Source organism: Protopterus annectens, chromosome 7.part0 (assembly GCF_019279795.1).
Source record: "Protopterus annectens isolate FY-2018-M chromosome 7.part0, PAN1.0, whole genome shotgun sequence".
NCBI classification, from domain to species: Eukaryota; Metazoa; Chordata; order Ceratodontiformes; family Protopteridae; genus Protopterus; species Protopterus annectens.
Genome location: NC_056739.1, coordinates 1,441,541,599 through 1,441,562,123, shown reverse-complemented (window position 1 = coordinate 1,441,562,123; position 20,525 = coordinate 1,441,541,599).

Genomic DNA, 20,525 nt, shown 5'->3' with positions numbered 1-20,525 from the left:
ACACAGATGCCCTGCACAGTTCCAATACAGTACCTCCAGCTCTACTCAGTCACTTACCACCGACACGGATGTGTTGTGTGTCTGTAGTTGAAGGCAATATCTGACTCAGACTTACTGGACATGCTCCACCTCAGGATATCCAACGCCCTTGGTGCTACACACTCCAGGGACATATACCTCAGCACTGATGTTAAAAAGACATGCTGGGGGGACAGATTATTATCAGAAAGCCTCCACTCACTCCGGAGTGTAGTCCCAGTTTTGGATAGGCACAGCCACTCACTGACCACCTACAGGTGACATCTTGACAAGTGGATGGGTGATCGCATGTTTACCCATGGGATATCTTCTGGGTCCCTGCTAGACAGAGGCACCATACACTGAACATAAATGGGCTATCTTGTGTGACCTACTATTCACAGGCATAGTGCTCTGATTTGACTGGGTTGCAGTAGCCAAACACACTCTGGCTATGCTTGTACATGCCCTAGGGCAGATAGCTGGTATCAACCTCTGAACCTATGATAATTTTCATGATGCACAATGTTTATTGCTGAGACTGTTTGAAGGTATTTATTATCTTTGCTTTCACACTTTATATGAACCACTTGGGTATCTGCAGAACATATTTGCTTATGGCAAGGTTCCACTATATTATATATGTGTCTGTTGTCATATAAGTGTGTGCACATGGCAGATTGCTGTGTAGTGAGAAGTTCCTGGGTTAACAAATGCAACTGCCTAATATGTGTGGGCCAGTGCTGTACTCCAACATGGCCTAAGTGTGTGAGCATGCCCAGTTCAGACTGTCAGTGTTCTGTTGCCTGACATTTGTCTCATGTATTCAAGTGTGTGAGCATGCCCAATGTGACCTTTCAGTATGTTGCTGTCTGAGGTCCACTACATTTGTTGATGCATGTCTACATGTTCATTATTAACATTTGTACTGTGTGTGTTGAAAGTCAGGTTCTATTCTTACTGCAGGATTCACCTTTGTGTCATAACTCGACAGGGATTATGCTGTGCCTGCAGGGTTTCTGTGAAATACTTTGCATAGACTTATCAACATTTCTTTATACAGGCTAACCACTGCACTGCTGTCATGGTTTAGTGGTTCAGTACTATGACTATAGTGCACAATATCCTAGGTTCGAGGTCCATTGCCGCTTATATTTTCATACTGAGCAGACCAGACTGCTAAGGGGCCAGTAGAGCAAATCTGAGCATGTTGGCTTTTGTTCAGCTATGCCCTACCCAGACCCAGCTTGTCCAACATTGCTCAATATTAACCATCATTGCTGGACATTGGCCAATATTACTCTACATTGACCACATTTGTAGTAGTTGGTGTGTGCAATTTTGTTTACATTGACTTCATGATGGTAAATGCTGTTTAGCACTGCTTTATATTGCTTAACACATGGCAATTATGCCTCAGGTGTTGATGCAGGGCTGCCTATGTCAGAAGCACATACTACACTCCCTATACATGTTTGAAAGCAGGTAATGTCAATGTAAGCATCCCTTTTACTATATGTGCGGGTCAGAGAGAGGAATCATTTCCAGAGTTCCTACTGAGCCAGTGTATGTGCTATGCGTTGCCTCTTTGCCAAGGCCAAAGCATACTGGGCACACCTCCTTCTGCCTACTGAGGCAGGCTCAGGTTGTTCCTCCGAGTCATACTCTGCCTGTGATGGCCTTAGCAATGGTGGGGGGCTGTTTGGCCCAGGCCTATGCTGGTCCTGCTGCAGCTGTTTTCGCAGGATCATATTATGTAACATAGCACATGCCATGACAATTTGGGTACATGTAGCTGGTGAGTACTTCAAGGCTCCACCAGATGTGTCCAGGCACCAGAACCATGACTTGAGCAGCCCAAACACATGCTCGATTACATTTTGTGTTTGTGCCTCATTATGGTGTTCCTGTTCAGGTATGTGTGCATTTCTGATGGGTGTCACCAGCCGCGGCTCCAGTGCATAGCCAGCATCCCCCACTAGGTGACCATGTGGGATGTCTCCATTGGCAAATGTCTGGTACAGCTGAGTCAGATGCCAGATATGGGAACCATGGTAGCTTCCAGGGCAGCCAGCACACACATTCAGTATTATGCCCTGGGCATCACACACAACCTGGCAGTTGATGGAGGGGAAGCCCTTGCGGTTGACGTAGATCCTACCCCGCTCACTGGCTGGTGCTTTTATGCATATGTGTGTGCAGTCTATTGCACCCACTACCTCAGGGTATTCTGCTATTTGCTGGAAGAGATGCATATTGCTTGCCAATACCTCATGGTAATTCGGGAAATATACATAATCACTGACATGTGCTGACATGGCATCCAGGAACTGGTGCAATACCCTGGATGCTGATGCTGTGATATCCCCATCATATCACCAGTTGGTCTCTGGAAGGTACCTGTTGCTAATATTCTTAGGCCAACACATACCTTAGTTTCCACTAGGATGGGTTCCCCTCTGTTGGTTCTGTGTGTGAGGCATGGCCTGCACAGCTCAACAATTTGCTGCAAGAGCTCTCTGTCCACTCTATAGCACTCCACTATCTCCAGCTCATGTAGACCCTGGTAGGTAACCCTAGGCCTGTACACTCTTCTCCGTCTCCTCACTGTGGGTTGTCTGGCAGCATTTGCATTATCACCACCCTCAGCATGTTGCATATGTCACCTTATTACAGCAATGGCAGCCCCTTACATTTTTTGTCTCAGTGAAGCCTTTTCAGTTTTCACTTCTATTAGCTTACTGCAGTGTTGCAGTGTCTCTTGAGAGAAACATAATGGACTGTTGTTTGCAGACTTTTAAGTGTTGGGCTCGGCTGGGCTAGTGTTCTGCATGGGTAATTGCCTGATTCTGATTGTTTTCACCTGTTAGCTCTGCTAGTACTCCCTGTAACTTCCACTATTTGGTGTGCTTCCTATTTCCTTACTGTTTCCTCAGGGGGGAAGTGCCGCAGACACAAGCGCGAACATGCTCTCAGCAGCTAACATGCATGCACACATGTTTGCATGGACTAAAGCTTGCTTATTCTTCTTAAAATGTGCGCACACCAGTGCAAACGCGCTTAAAACTGTTTACACAGCCTTACATATGCTTACTCCAGCTTACACACGCGCACACACACTAACACACGCACACTGTCTTACCCGGGTTTACTGGTGCGCACATGCACGCATGCACACTCAGTAAGAAACTTCTGTGTTATCCACGGCATACACCTTTGATTTCTTGACTTTACTTGGCCTACCTGTTGACACACCTCTTTCACTATTATGTAAATGTAAGTTGACACATGACACTCTGCTCCAATGAGCTTCACTCCATCCATACATACCCCCCTTGTGATGCCATCTATCTTCTACACTGTTACTCCCCTTATCCTACTCCTACACTCCACTGACTCTGCTCATTTGCTATGTAAACTTGCGATTCATTATCCTAACTCTCATTTGCATAGGACTGCTTACTAATGCTTAGTTACATCTCTTAGACCGAGCTTCCCCCCTTAGCAACCTCTACTCAGTGGCCATGTTGTCTTCAGCCTGCCATTCCCTTGCATTGTAAATTCATTTTAGCTATAAAATCCACATTTGTGGATCTTAATTATTAATTGTCTGCTTTTTAGGGTGCAGCGCATTTGCGTGGCGCTGCGCTACTGTTAAACCCTGGAGATCAGGATAAAAAAAAAGTTATTTTATTTGTAATTTGCATCACTTTCCATTGCCAATGGCCATATTTTTGGCCATTGGCATGCTTCCTCCTGTGAATGCATGCTTTTTTTCCAGCTGACATGGCTCCGTTTTGCTATTTGCAGAACCATACTCAGTTATCAACTAAGTACACTTCTGCAAATAACACTACTCCTATTCGGGCAGGTTCGGGTTTCCTGGATTGCAAATTTACCTCATTTGCATGGCTTTCACCTGCAATTGAGGTAATTTGCATATCCCAGCCCTGTTCATGTAGGACTAGTTTGGAGAGCTCTTTTGCACGCCCCTACCGGCTGTTCCTGGATTGCTCGGCGGACATGTTGGCTGCATGGAGTCTTACTCTACTCCAAGACTCCGTGCAGGCCTTCATGAATCCGGCCCATGGTTATTTCATTATTCAACAATAAAATGTATATTTGTTAAGAATAGTTTTTGTGTATGTTTTTGTTTTTGTACTTTGACATATGTTTATTGATTTAACTTAAAAGTTAAATATTATACAATTTTTTTAGTCACTAGAGACCACAATTATAATATGCAAACTGTATGAATTGTTTTTTAGCTAAAGTATGTTTGGGGTTTTATCAGTAGTTTAATTTTGTTTGATTACTGTACAGCTGAGTGGATGTCCTAATTTAAATGATCTAGTTGATACTCTCCCAAAATTGAAAAAGCCTTTTAGTGAAACCCTGGCTCTGTTGTAAGCTTCATGAGGAACCATTTGCTGAAATAACATATTTGGTATTCAGAGTGCTAGAACTTTTTGTGTGTATTTTACTGTATTCTGTGGCCTCATTTTCTCCTGCCTTGCATTTTTTGATTTGCTAAATCTGTCTATCTATCTATACACATATGCATAGTTATAGGAAAAGTGAACAACTGAACTTTTATCAAGGACATTTCTGTTGATTACATATTGTCTGCTAACACATTAAGTGAACTGTTGAAAGAGAATTCAAAAGAATTAAAATCTATTTTTAAGTTTTTTTTTTTGCAGGTGGCAAGTCTGTACCACATCCCTTTGTGGGAGACTGCTTGTTACACACCCCACTACAATATCTATACTAACTCTGACATCACATATACTATTGAAAAGGAATAACTTGCCTTAACCCCAGTGTTTTGTAATTTGACCTCTTTAAAAACCTTTCCAGTTCATTAAATGCACTCTGCGCTTCCACTTTGACTAGCACAGACTTTAAGGGGATCTGTAAATGTTATATATATATATATATATATATATATATATATATATATATATATATATATATATATATATATATAAGGGCCATTGGTTTGATTTATCATATGCAGCTGTTTTTGGTCATTTTATGGTTGGTGAAAGTAGTGGCATTATTTTTTTGTTACACACACACACACACACACACACACACACACACACACACACACACACACACACATATATATATATATATATATATATATATATATATATATATATAAACAAAAAAGTGAAAACTAATACTACAGAAATTATAATAACATACTATGGCTAGTATTCATGAAAGTCCATGTAGGCTCCTTGTAGAGCCTGCATGGAGGGTTTCCATGCTGCCTGTAGCACTGTATAGAGTTTACGATCTCTGCATTATTAATGGACTTCATGCACTCTACACAGTGTGAACAGCTAGTTCATGTGCTGACATGAATGTGTTTTCAACTGCTTATATGGAACAAGTTTTCTTGTAAGCAGTGAAGTGTGTGTAGATGGAAGCTAGCATTGGTAAACCATTAACTGAATGGTTTACCAATGATAGTTATGTTTGCTGAGTTACTTTTAATGTAGAAATAAGTATTATGTACTGTAACTGTACATAGATGGAATAAATTTAACTTTTTGCCTCTTTAAATCTTAGCGCACAAATGGGCAGTAGCATTACACCTTGCAAAGTGAGGATAATCCAAAAGTCTATTTAAAATGGTTGTATCTTACTTTTTTTCCTTTTACATGTGAAGTTTAAGCATAACTGAGCAGGTTGGCATACCGCAGTGCATTGCTCAGCAGTGCTTAAACAATTGTGAAGAGCTACATAGAAATATATAGCTGCAAATAAATTTTAGTGCTAATTTAGCATAGTGGTTAGAGTTTTGGCTTTGTGTGCAGTAGTTCACGGTTCAAATACAAAGACAGGCCATTCAGCTTTTACAGGGGAAAGCATTGTGAAATAATTTATTATTCATTTAATGATGTAGTAATTGATACTTGTTAACCTGGGTAGTGTAGCTGGTCCAAAGGTCTAGGGGCCATTGGTTTGATTTATCATATGTAGCTGTTTTTGGTCATTTTATGGTTGGTGAAAGTGGCGGCATTATTTTTTTGCTACACACACACACATACATATATATATATATATATATATATATATATATATATATATATATATATAAACAAAAAAGTGAAAACTAATACTACAGAAATTATAACAACATACTATGGCTAGTATTCATGAAAGTCCATGTAGGCTCCGTGTAGAGCCTGCATGGAGCGTTTCCATGCTGCCTGTAGCACTGTATAGAGTGTAGGATCTCTCCATTATTAATGGGCTTCATGCACTCTACACAGTGTGGGCAGCTAGTTCATGTGCTGACATGGATGTGTTTTCAACTGCTTACATGGAACAAGTTTTCTTGTAAGCAGTGAAGTGTGTGTAGATGGAAGCTACCATTGGTAAACCGTTAACTGAATGGTTTACCAATGACAGTTATGTTTGCTGAGTTACTTTTAATGTAGAAATAAGTATTATGTACTGTAACTGTAGATAAATGTAATAAATTTAACTTTTTGCCTCTTTAAATCTTAGCGCACAAATGGGCAGTAGCACTAAACCTTGCAAAGTGAGGATAATCCAAAAGTCTATTTAAAATGGTTGTATCTTACTTTTTTCCTTTACATGTGAAGTTTAAGCATAACTGAGCAGGTTGGCATACTGCGGTGCATTGCTCAGCAGTGCTTAAACAACTGTGAAGAGCTATATAGAAATATATAGCTGCAAATTTTAGTGCTAATTTAGCATAGTGGTTAGAGTTTTGGCTTTGTGTGCAGTAGTTCACGGTTCGAATACAAAGACAAGCCATTCAGCTTTTACAGGGGAAAGCATTGTGAAATAATTTATTATTCATTTAGTGATGTAGTAATTGATACTTGTTAACCAGGGTAGTGTAGCTGGTCCAAAAGTCTAGTGTCAGTGGATATATGATATGAAATCCCCCCATGTAAACACAAGTGTCCCAGACAGTACAGTCACACCTCAAAGTAATGTAATCAAAGCAAACAGGGGGACATCATGTAAAGTAAAATGTATACACTTAGTAATATGTCAGTCCAATTCATTAATTTCCTTTAAATGAAAACTGAGCAATGCTGAGCAGTGCTTATCTTTGCTTAGCCGTTGAGCATTGCTAAGAAATATAACTGTAATAAGCATTCAGCCCAGCTAAACGGATTTGCACAGTGCTAAGCACTGCTCAGCATTTGCCCCTTTGAGCACTGCTCAACTCAGCTTAGCGGGTTTGCGCAATGCTGAGCTGTGATCAGCATTTTCACAAATGTTCCAGTGATGGCAAAGGGTTGGAATATGGCCTTATTTAAACCTCACAGGTGGGAATACAGCCAGAACTGGTTGTAGTTTGATCACTGCAGGAGCTATGTCTGGAATTGGAAAGGGGCCGTGCTTTCGGGTACAGCACTAGGTCATTTTGACTTCAGGGTCATGGTTGGGCTTCTTGTGCAATACCATGGCAACAGACTGCTGCAGGGCCAGTACCAGGGCTTCCAATACAAATTTGAGGCCAGGGACCATCTGGCATGTCACCTCACCAGTGCCAATGGAATCCCCAGAACTGGTGAGTAGGTACGACATCACTCTGCTGACATACAGCAGAGAAAGTGAGCACTCTTGGCCTAATGGATCTAAGGTGCTTGAGAATGGAATGCCCCAGTAGTTGTTAAGTACTTCACTCATAGCTGTACCAAATTCTAGCCTGAGTATGTGATAGAAAGGTACACATAATGGTTGTTTTTTCCCTACAACTGCAGAGGAGAGAGCTAGCAATATGGAAGCCCATGTGGACAGACTGGGGAGTATAGTCTGGTGAGTACAGATTTATCTTGCAGTATATAGTGCAATAAATAAGAAGGAGTACATTATTTATTGCTAGTATGTATAGTGTGTTCTCAGTGTACTGAATACATAAAGTTTGTCAGACCAATATTGATCTACAGGATATGCAGTACTACTGAATGTAGAATCTCAACTGTAATAAAGCACTGTGTCATGTTACTCAAATAACTATTTATAACACAAACTGCTTTGTTTAATCTGGTATGTTGTTAAAGAAATATAATGTGTTCAGGTGCTTCACAGCAAATATGGCTTTGACAGCATGCATTAACTGAGGTTGTTCTGATTACAAGCTGTTTTGCAAAACTGTAGATTGTGGAGCTGTAAAACAATATATAAATGAAATATGTCCTGCACTAAGATCTGAACCTTGAATAGTTATGTCTAATGTATTATAGTGTATCCCCTGTATCATTGTGTTGTGTTAACCTTTGCATTCCAGTTCTTAATATTTCAAAGGATTAATACATAGTACACTAACTATCTGTCATGCATGAATCTCAGGCATGTATGTTCAAACGTCACAACAGTCTTTGGTGACACTACACTTAGAATGCAAGGTCAGACTGTCTACCTAAGAGAATATTAGGCAGAAATCTTTCAAGCAAGAGGCAGTGGTTCCCCAGTAGCTCAGTGTGATGAGAAATAACTTTGTCATTCATTTTTGCACACCCAGACCACAGTTTGAATCCAGGGAGTGGTACTACTATGTAAAAAGTATGCTGAGAATAAAAATAGATCGGTACAGTAACAAGTAACTGCTAAGAAAAACAAAAAAGTACCGAAGCTAACACAGCTGAAGGTAAAACAATAGACATTAATGCACACTAAAGAAAGTAAGCGCTTTCACGGTGTACTCTCACCACTTCATCAGACTGTTCTAAACTAGTAACAAATGCCGTTAAATACCATAAGATAATTAGTCAATTAAAGCAGTGATAAAAGCATCAATTATCTAAGAGAAAAATGTCACAAGAAAGCAGGCAAATGAAACATATAAAAAAGATAAAAAAATATAAAAAATATGTATAGAAAACAATCCTATACTCAGTGTTTGAGAGGTCTAGCTTTTAAAAAAGGCTTAAGAGAGACAACTTCATTAAGACCTGGTATTTTATCAGCAATAAGAGACAGAATCCATTTTTGCTCTGCAGATTCTGTGCGATTCCTAAGATCTCCCCCTCTTAAACTCTCAGGAATGATCTCTAGCACAAGGAATTTAAAGTTATGTTCTTGTCCATGGCACATAATATGCTTAGCAAGGGCATTGGTGTCTTTCTTGTTTCTAATGTCTCTCTGATATTCCAGCACCCTGTCTTTGAGTTGTCTGTTACTCATGCCTACATAAAAAGCATGACATAAAGTGCAGTAACTAAAATAAACAATGTTCTTAGTCCTGCAATCAGCATAAAAGTTTGTGTCTATTGTAAAGTGCATATTAGGGTGCATGTAAGTAGGACTAGAGTGTATAAACTTGCAGGCTGTGCAGTTCCTGCATTTAAAAGTACCATGCCTCTCTGACTGTAAAACCTTGCTAAAAGTAGAAGTATTGTAGCACAGATGCCTTTTCAAGGATCTGTTATTTTTAAAAGAAAAGTGTGGAACAGTATCTATGGCATTTCTTAATTCATCTACAGTATCCAAAATGTCCCAGTTCCTTTTGACAATATCACATATACTACTAACATCAGAAGAATATGTGAGAGGAACCCTAATCAGTCCTGTCCTTTGTTCTGTAGCTATGGCTTCAGTGTTAGTGCAGCAGTGAAATAAGGCCTGCATTTGCCCCGTCTCTCCTGATGCACATCAGTAATACAACTGTCAATATCCTTTTCCTTGTAGCCTCTATATAGAAAATCCATTTTCAAGGTCTCCAGTGCCTCTGCAAGCTGTTTGTCATTATTATGGAGTCTCATGACCCTGTACACCTGCCGCTTAACAACATTTTGGGAAAGATGCCTAGGATGCATGCTATTTCTATGGAGCAGATTATTTTTTCTTGTGGGTTTCCTATAAATACTAGTTACTAGGCTAGTCAAATCAGTTTTGTTCACCTTAACATCAAGAAATTCAATTTCATCAAGAGTATTTAAAAGTAAATCATAAAAAATCTGTAGATTGATGTAGGAACTCTATAAACTGTGTGAGACTCTTAACTAACCCCCTTCAAAACAAAAAAAAAAATTGTCAACAAATCTTACATACCATAAGATATGTTCAGAGAAGCCCTCAGCTTGAAATAATATGTCTCTCTCCCTTTGTACCAACACAAGGTTGGCGTAGCTGTTGGCTCAAGCTGTGCCCATTCCCACGCCAACCTTTTGTGCGTAGAATTGATCTTCAAACAAAAAGACATTGTTTTCTAAAATCAATTCTAAAAGGGCACAAAGTAAATTGATCTTGTTCTCAGTAAAACAATGGTTGACATGCATAAATTTCTTGACATTTTCTATACACCAAGTGTTGGGGATTACAGTAAAGAGTGACTCTACATCCATTGTCACTAACAGATAATCAGCACTCAAATCAGAAGTAGCCATATATAATCTTTGTAAGAAGGTCCTAGCATCTTTTAGGACGGTGTCACAAGTGTCTAACAGAGAATGCAAATTCTTTTCAAGGTAAATAAAAAGTGACACGGTTACCCAACCTTTCCCAGACATTATCGGGTGCATGGGCGGTGGTGTTAGATTTTTATGCACTTTGGGTAAGCCGTAAATGATCGGTATAAGTGGTTGCTGTACCTCAAAATATTTAAACAACTTATTATCGATCATACCCATCTTAAGCAGATCGAATGTAAGGAAGGAAACCTTCTCGGTCATACCATAAACAGCAGTTTTAGAAATACAGACATAAGTGGTGTCATTACACAACAATTTATGCATTTGTGTTTGATATAAATTCTTGTCTAACACAATTCCACCACCCTTATCTGCTGGTCTAATCTCTAAGGATTTGAAGTTCTTGAGTTCATTGAGGGCTGCATATTCATCATTATTAAGATTAAAGTATCTCTTCTTTCTATTAGATTCAAATTCTCTTCTTATTTGCTTCTCACAAGTCTGAATAAAGGTCTCTATCATGGCAGTGGGTGGTGGGATTAAAGTGCTGGGTTTTCTAAAGAAAGCAGTGTCAGTGTTAACAGTGTCAGGTAGTATGGCTTTCAATTTAAGAGTCCTACCAAACAATCTAAGAACAGTTAAGACACTAGTTAGCTTGGCTTCTCTGGCAGGGACGAATAATAAACCTTTGTTCAGCAATGCTAAGTATGCGGCAGTAAGCTGTACAGAGGAAATATTAAAAACTAAACTGTTTACCTCCTTTTCTCCTCCTAACAGGCCAAGGGAAAAGGAGGTAAACAGTTTAGTGTTTAATGTTTGCTCTGTACAGCCTAGAAAACCCAGCACCTTTATCCCACCACCCAGTGCTAAGATAGAGACCTTTATTCAGACTTGTGAGAAGCAAATAAGAAGAGAATTTGAATCCAATAGAAAGAAGAGATACTTTAATCTTGATAATGATGCATATGCAGCCCTCAATGAACTCAAGAACTTGAAATCCTTAGAGATTAGACCAGCAGATAAGGGTGATGGAAGTGTTATGTTAGACAAGGATTTATATCAAACAAAAATGCATAAATTGTTGTGTGATGACACCACTTATGTCTGTATTTCTAAAACTGCTGTTTATGGTATGACCAAGAAGGTTTCCTTCCTTATTTTCGATCTGCTTATGACGGGTATGATCGATAATAAGTTGTTTAAATATTTTGAGGTACAGCAACCACTTATACCGATAATTTATGGCTTACCCAAAGTGCATAAAAATCCAACACTGACACCCATGTGCCCGATAGTGTCTGCGAAAGGATGGGTAACCGAGCCACTTTCTATTTACATTGAATTTACATTCTCTGTTGGATACTTGTGACACCATCCTAAATGATACTAGGACCTCCTTACAAAGATTATATATGGCTACTTCTGATTTGAGTGCTGGTTATCTGTTAGTGACAATGGATGTAGAGTCACTCTTTACTGTGATCCCCAATACTTGGGGTATAGAAAATGTCAGGAAATGTATGCATGTCAACAATGGTTTTGCTGAGGACAAGATCAATTTAATTTGTGCCCTTTTAGAAGTGGTTTTAGAAAACAATGACTTTTTGTTTGAAGATCACTTCTATGCACAAAAGGTTGGCGTGGCAATGGCCACAGCTTGTGCCAACAACTACGCCAACCTTGTATTGGTACAATGGGAGAAAGGCATATTATTTCAAGCTGAGGGCTTCTGTGAACATATCTTATGGTATGTAAGATTTGTGACAATATTTTTTTGTTGTGGAGGGGGTCAGTTGAAAGTCTCATGCAGTTTATAGAGTTCCTACATCAGTCTACAGATTTTTTAAGATTTGCTTTTAAATATTCTTTTGATGAAATTGAATTTCTTGATGTTAAGGTGAACAAAACTGATTTGACTAGCCTAGTAACTAGTATTTATTGGAAACCCACAAGAAAGAATAATCTGCTCCATAGAAATAGCATGCATCCTAGACATGTTACCCGAAATGTTGTTAAGTGGCAGGTGTACATGGTCATAAGACTCCATAATAATGACAAAAAGCTTACAGAGGCCCTGTAGACCTTGAAAATGGATTTTCTAGATAGAGGCTACAAGGAAAAGGATATTGACAGTTGTATTACTAATGCGTATAAGGAGAGAGGGGGCAAATGCAGGCTTTATTACACTGCTGCACCTAACACTGAAGCCATAGCTACAGAACAAAGGACAGGATTGATTAGGTTTCCTCTCACATATTCTTCTGATGTTAGTAGTATATGTGATATTGTCAAAAGGAACTGGGGCAGTTTGGATAATGTAGATGAATTGAGAAATGCCATAGATACTGTTCCACACTTTTCTTTTAAAAATAACAGATTCTTGAAAAGGTATCTGTGCTACAATACTTCTATTTTTAGCAAGGTTTTACAGTCAGAGAGGCATGGTACTTTTAAATGCAGGAATTGCACTGCCTGCAAGTTTATACACTCTAGTCCTACTTACATGCACCCTAATATGCACTTTAAAATAGACACAAACTTTTATGCTGATTGCAGGACTAAGAACATTGTTTATTTTAGTTACAGCACTTTCTGCCATGCTTTTTATGTAGGCATGAGTAACAGACAACTCAAAGACAGGGTGCTGGAATATCAGAGAGATATTAGAAACAAGAAAGACAGCAATGCCCTTGCTAAGCATATTATGTGCCATGGACAGGAACATAATGTTAAATTCCTTGTGTTAGGGATCATTCCTGAGAGTTTAGGAGGGGGAGATCTTAGGAATTCCACAGAATCTTCTTCTGGCTTTTTCCTGGTTAGGGATCGCCAAAGCGGATCATTTGTCTGCTCATGATTGGCAGTGGAGTTTTACGGTGTCGAGTTGCCAGCCCAGTGCCCAACCTTCCACAGGAGGCACACACACACTCACACCTAGGGTCACTTTAGAGTGTCCAATTCACCTACTGCATGTCTTTGGGATTTGGGAGGAAACTGGAGCAAAACCAAATGGAGGACATGCAGACTCTGCACAGAAGGCACCCCAGCCGAGGATCGAACTGGAGAACCTCTTGCTGTGAGGTGGCAATGCTGACTGCTGCACCACCGTGGCCACCAGTGAATCACACAGAATCTGCAGACCAAAAATCGATTCTGTCTCTTAATGCTGACAAAATACCAGGTTTTAATGAAGTTGTTGCTCTTAAGCCTTTTTTAAAAGCTAGACCTCTCAAACACTGAGTATAGGATTGTTTTCTATACATATTTTTTATATATATGTTTTATCTTTTTTATGTTTCATTTGCCTGCTTTCTTGTTGTGACATTTTTCTCTTAGATAATTGATGTTTTTATCACTGCTTTAATTGACTAATTAACTTATGGTATTTAACTGCATTTGTTACTAGTTTAGAACAGTCTGATGAAGTGGTGAGAGCTCACCATGAAAGTGCTTACTCTCTTTTGTGTGCATTAAAGTTTATTGTTTTACCTTCAGCTGTATTAGCTTCGGTACTTTTTTGTTTTTCTTAGTGGTACTAATATGTGTGAATATTTACACTCAAGTAATCTTGAATATTTGTAGAAGCAGTCAGGTAGTGTTTAACAGATATGTTCTCCACAGGTCTTACAGGTAAAGAAATGTTTGTAGTAGCTGTATGAAGAGTATACTAATAAACAGTGTACAACAGTTCCACTGTCCAACCCCATGCCTCAAAATGACAGCAGGATAGGTACATACTCCCTGTACTCTTCCCGATACATGTCTCTCAAGTGTCATGCTGTCATGGCTAGTGGTCACTGCTGAAAATAACTTTGGACACAGATATGAATCCAAGTGAAGTATGCCAGTAGCACACTCACACAACATCAGTCAGTGCAGGGTGCACCTTCTTCATATATGTAGCCCTGACATGTACGAGTCCCTTATAGTCATGCACCCAGAGTTGTCACAGTTTGTCCCATACTATTTCAGGTTGACAGTTTAACAGTTATGTATGTGCTACAGAAGCTATGGGCCATAGGTAGATGTAAAGTGAGGGCAGACCTGTAGAGTATTTGGCAGTCCTGTTGTGAAAAATAGAAGCCTATACAGTTGTTAAAGAAGCCTATACAGTTGTTAATGTATTCCCCCCCCACCTCTTATCTGCATCAATAATTATTTATATACTATGGGTATGTTGTTCTCAAAATGTAATGTTAGGACTTGTGTTCTATTATTGTTCATATATTTAATTGGTTGCATATTAACATACCTTGTTCAAATACCATTGTTGGTGGCCTGTTGCCATAAATGTAACTGGCATGCTGTTACAATGCTGACTTTTATTCTGTTTATGCATGTGTTCAGTTTGTTATGCAATTGTTTCACTTCTATTGTTTTGGGTTAATTGGAACACCCAAAAATGCTGTTATAACTAATTTTTAAATGTTTTGTTCATGACTAACCAATACATTTTGAAAAATCTGAACAACATAGCACGTTTGGGAAGGCAGATCCCAGTGGATCCACCTGTCCCACCTCACCTGACTCCGGCACCAGGTCCCAGCACATCTGGGATCCAACGGGGAACTGCTTCCTCCGCTGGTCCTGCACCACCCTCAGGTGGAACCACCTCAGGTCACGGGTCCTGACCTCCCAGTTGTGGGTGTGGAGAGGAACTCATCACCCACAAAAAGTTCCAAGATATGGAGTGCAGGATCATCCAGACAGAGCTGGATGGATGCCTGAGCCAGATCAAGGGCAGACAGATGCGCTATGAGGGGCAGGCTTCCCCTGTTGTCCAGCCCCCAGCACAGCCACCTTCAGGGCTGTGAAGCGGCAGTAGTGACTGCCTATGGGTTCATCTGAGGGAACATGGGCCTCCAATTCCCAACCACCCTCCCTGTCCAAGGTGTTTACCCTTTCATATGTCATACACCACCCCTGTCTGCTGTCTTGTCTGTCTTGTCAGTCTGCAAAAGCAACTTGTCCTACCTAACTTACCTCCCCAAATATACCAAAAACCTTTCCCCAACATCCCACTCTCACCTTAAAAAAGGGGGGAGGCATCTGTCCCCAAAAAGCCCACATCCCATACATTGCTCTCCATTTCACCCCCAAGTACACTGATGTCAATCAGTTTACCCCTGAATTACACAACCAGTGTATGTCGCCCACACCCCTCCCTGTGTGGTGTGAGGCTCAAAATTCCGACATTGTCCACATCATTCACAGCTGTTGCTGCAGAAGAAATGGAGAGCTATGGTCCTTTCCTACACTTATCCTGCACATCCCTAGTTGCCTTTCACATTGTTTTTCCCCCTGCTTGCCCCCTTTTTACCACATTCCTATCACCCTTTTTTCTTTTCTTTTTTTTTGAAATTAGCACAGGTTTAAGCAAGAATAAGCAGTGCTAAGAGAAGTCAAGAAGGACTACGTGCCTCTTGGCATTGCTTAGCATCATGCAAACCCACTTAAATCTGTTTTACTCACTCTGTCTCAATCAGCCCCTGTTTTACCCAGCAACAAAATAACCAGTCCTGGCAGGACCCTGTGCACTGCAGTCAGAGCAACATACCACTACGCCATATGAGCTGTGGGAATTTACAATGCTTTTTCAAACATACCATGCATTACAGTCATTTAACATTAGGAAAATGCATATTACTACCAAGTCTCAAACTCAGGACCCTGGGCACTAGGGTCAGAGCAACATACTACTACACCATATGAGCTGTAGGAATTTGTGATACTTTTTCAAACATATCATACATTACAGTTATTTAGCAGAAGGGAAAAAAGATATCACTGCCAACTCTTGAATCCAGGACCCTCTACACTAGAGTCAGAGCAACGTACCAATATGCCAAATCAGCACATGGAAATTATTGATGCATATACCTCTCAACCTCTTAGTGCAAGAAACTGGATGAACCCTGACAAAATAGGAGACAGAGGCCCAACAATAGGCTCATATTTTACATAGTGCAGCTATACATATAAGAAAGTTGCTAGAGTAACATGGTTTGTTTTAACATACATTCTCTGAAAGATTGGAAGTCTGTAACTCAAACCTCTGTCATTATTTAGTGTCATCAGAACTCAGATTATCCCAATTATTTTCCAAAAAACAACAGATATTCTGAGGAACAGACCAAAAATATGAGCACAAACTCCGGACATTCTGTGAAAATGTGTACAGTTTTTGGTATGCTGATGCCTTTGTAAAGTTATCAGGCCATACATGGATATACCTTTCGGGTGAAAAACATCACTGCCAAATTATGAACACAGAACCATTTGAACAGTAGTCAGGCAACATACCAGTAGGCCAATTGACCTCATGAGTACAGCAACTGAGTTATGTGAACACATCCTGATAGATAGCCAGTCACACAGTACTCTGACATATAGTGGCCAAAATCAGTGTACTTGGGCCTCTGACACAGACACAGAACAATGAATGCTGCAAAGTGTCACATATGACTGTACAGATTTCCATAGAATGTCCAGGGTTATGGCTCATATTTATGGCTTGTTCCTCATAACATTTGTGGTATTCTGCTAAATCACTGGGATGATATCAGGATGGAAGTCACTAAATAATAATACACATTTGAGTGTCAGACTTCAAATCCCTCAGAAACTGAATGTCAAAACAAACCTTGTTACTCTAGCAATTCTCTAAGGGTATGACATCAATATTTAAAATCTCTCCCTATGTGTGACCCTTTGCCCACACATTTATTTGTGCTGTGTCCACATTTTCTGTGCTAAGAGGATGAGAGGTATGGAGACATAGCATGCAAAACTGTGGACACAACACATCAATCCAAATAGTGGACAGTATCCCACCTAACCTCTGTGATGCTGTAGCTCCAACACCTCCATAATGTCCTCCTCACAGGCCAGGAAAAGGGGCAAGGCTCACATGACGGCTTTAATTATAGCACTGTGTTGCCATGACATTGGCTAATAAGAAGGCAACCCAGCTGTTCTGGATGCAGTTAGCAAATGAGGGCAACAGACTGGTGCACAGACCATCACCTCCTCATCAGCATTACATACAAAAGGCAAGCTGATGTCTGTGCAAAACAGACTCCAACTTTTCACAACACCTTTTGTGCAGTTATTCTGAAAAAGGGGTACAGCATTATAGCAGGTCTGTCAAACAATTTAGTATGTAATGAAATGCAGATGGGGGGATGCAATCATGGGAAATAGGAATTTAAACAGTAGCTCTCAACAACACTTCTGGGACTGTCATGTTGCATGTTAGTCTGCTGTCCAGCACCTACAACCATCCCTGATTGCTATGTCTGCAGTATCCCTCTGAACTGTACAGGGTTTTGAAGAATGTCCTGATATTTGCCTCACAATTCTGCCCATGTTTTCCATAAAAGTTTGTTTTTCTGGCAAATTAGTGGCAAATCATAAAGGTCTGCAGTCAGAAAATAATGACGTCCGGTACTGCAGATATCAGACACCTGTGAGTAGGTCACCCTAAACCACAGATGCACTACTCTCTGTTACTGTGTACTTCAGATGTTCCTGGAATGTCACATGCACCTGTAGTACCACTCACGTATTTGCCAGATATAGGCTGGGTGACCTGGTTCTATAACATTGCCCATAGAGGGCACCCAGCAAGTCAATGGCAGTGATGTATGTGGACACATAACAACATAGTCTGCCACAGCAGTCAGGCCATTTCTGGTAGTCCTGCTACCATCTTAGGCTACTACGCTATGAGCCATGAGCAGCCATATGCCGAGGCCACAAGTTAGCCCATGTGTATACAAGGCAGCAGCTGATGTCCCCATCCAACAGGGACACAGGTGGTATCCCAAGGTTGTATGTGCGGTTAACCATCCACTTCACCAGGTCACACCTCAAAGGTTTTGGTAGCTACCCTGCCTGATGTGGACATGGTGTCCATTCCACTGCAGGGTGATTCTGTATGACACACATGTGAGCTGCCAAGGCCAGTCCAGGTCATTTACCATGTTGAATATGTGTGCATGTGTGTGTGTGTGTGTGTGTGTGTACATATGTGAGTGTGTGTGTGTGTGTGTGTGTGTGTGTGTGTGTGTGCGCGCGCATGCGCTCATGCATGCACTCACATCTGTGTATTTGTGTATGTGTGCGTGTGTGTGTGGATGTGTGCAGCAATCCCAGCAATGTGGAGACCGTGATTTCCTAGCATGCCACAGTGAGGTCACTACTGAGGAGTATGTATGACACTGGGTAGAGCGTTGGTCTTATATCCTATAGGTGTACGGTAGATGTTTGATGGCCTGGTAGGCCACGGTGGTGCAATGGTTAGCATTGTCGCCTCACAGAGAGAGGTTCTCCAGTTCGATTCTTGGCTGGAGCATTTTCTGTGTGGAATCTGCATGTCCTCCTCGTGGTCTAGTAAATTTAAAGACATGCAGGTAGGTGTGAGCATGTGCCTTCTTTGAAGGTTGGGTGGTGGGCTGGCAACATGACACTGTAAAAATCCACTGCCAATCATTAGCGGACCGGAGTTCCACTGTGGCGACCCCTAACCGGGAAAATCCAAAAGGCAGCCAGATGTTTGATGGCCTGGTATTCCCTGGTGAGGAACCTCCATGATGTCCCCAGCTGCTGCATGTGCTGTGTGATGTGAATGATGAATTGTGGATTATGCACATTAATGGTCCTAGGTGGAGGGAACATGACACATCAGGATAAGTGAGGCAACGCATGCTGTAATGCTGGTATGTTCACAATACTCACACACATACTGTACTGATAGATGGCTTGGGTATAATGTGTGTGTTAGTGGTGGATACTGCTAGCAAATGTGGATGTGTATGGTCTGTACACAATGGTAGCCAATGTATGCGGTTCTGTGATATGTTCCCCTGTTTATGTCTTCCAAGTGGGATGTATCATGTATGTGACGCACCATACATGGAGTCCAAGACTGTAGTGATCTTGGATTCCCTGAGACTACATCATAGGGTACTGTTGGGAAGAAGCCAGCAGAACATGCAACAATGAACTGCTCCATGGGCAGAACTGGTGGGGACTGTCAACAACATTGCACATCATGGCAGGGGCTATGAACAGGTCCAACACCATGCCACAGACTTAATACACAACCGTACTGGCACTGGTGGAGGGCCTGCTACAAAAGCACCACTGACAACAGAGGAGTGCCTCGCCAACCTTGGTATAGCCACCACTTCCCATCACACTTCCCCATATTTATTTTGGAGTTGGTGGCCCAGAGTCAACAGCAGAGGTGCATACATGTAAGGCCCTAGTGGTCATCACATCAATACTGTAGCATTCATAGTGGCAGCCTTTGCATACCTGGATGCATATGTCAGGTCAAACTGCATTTATGGGTGGGGTTTTGTAATGCACACAGGAGCACACCTATTTTGAATGTCAGTGGTTTGGGTATTATCACAGCTTGTACTGCACATGTTCATAAATGCACATATTATCCTGTACAAATACCACATGTTTGTGTGTTGAGGGACATGGCTAACCTTTATGGGAGTTAACATAGACTTTACAGATTCAGCAGATGTCTGCATAGTTGCATAGCAGACTGGTCATGCTGCTAATGTATTGTTTTACTGACTGAGGACTATTCAGAGGTAATGTCCATTTTTGGCTGGATGTGGTCCCTTCACCTATGTGATGAACCACATACAAGCAATTCCGGATGACTGCCAATGCTTGGTGCTTGAATGCAACTATATTGCCATCCTGGCTACCAGGCCTGCCATAGCAGTCTGTGTGTTTATGGGGTTGGCGCTGATGTGGGACATGGTGGGGACATGTACTTGCTGTAGCATGCTGACACTGTTGTCAGCATATAGCTTGAGGCTGGGACCTTGAGAGCATTCCATACCCACCATATAGCTCATTGCAGTGTGTTAACAGCAGTTTGTGGTTCAATGACAGAGTGCAAAATACTTACAATTCACACAGCTTTAGGCTGTACCTAGATATGTGGGTAATGCCAATTAGCATTCATGCCTATATACTTGTGGGTTATTTGGGGCACCAGGTGGTCACAGGGCCTTCACATGTATACATATTGCACATACATAAGTGACAATGAATGGCTTTACA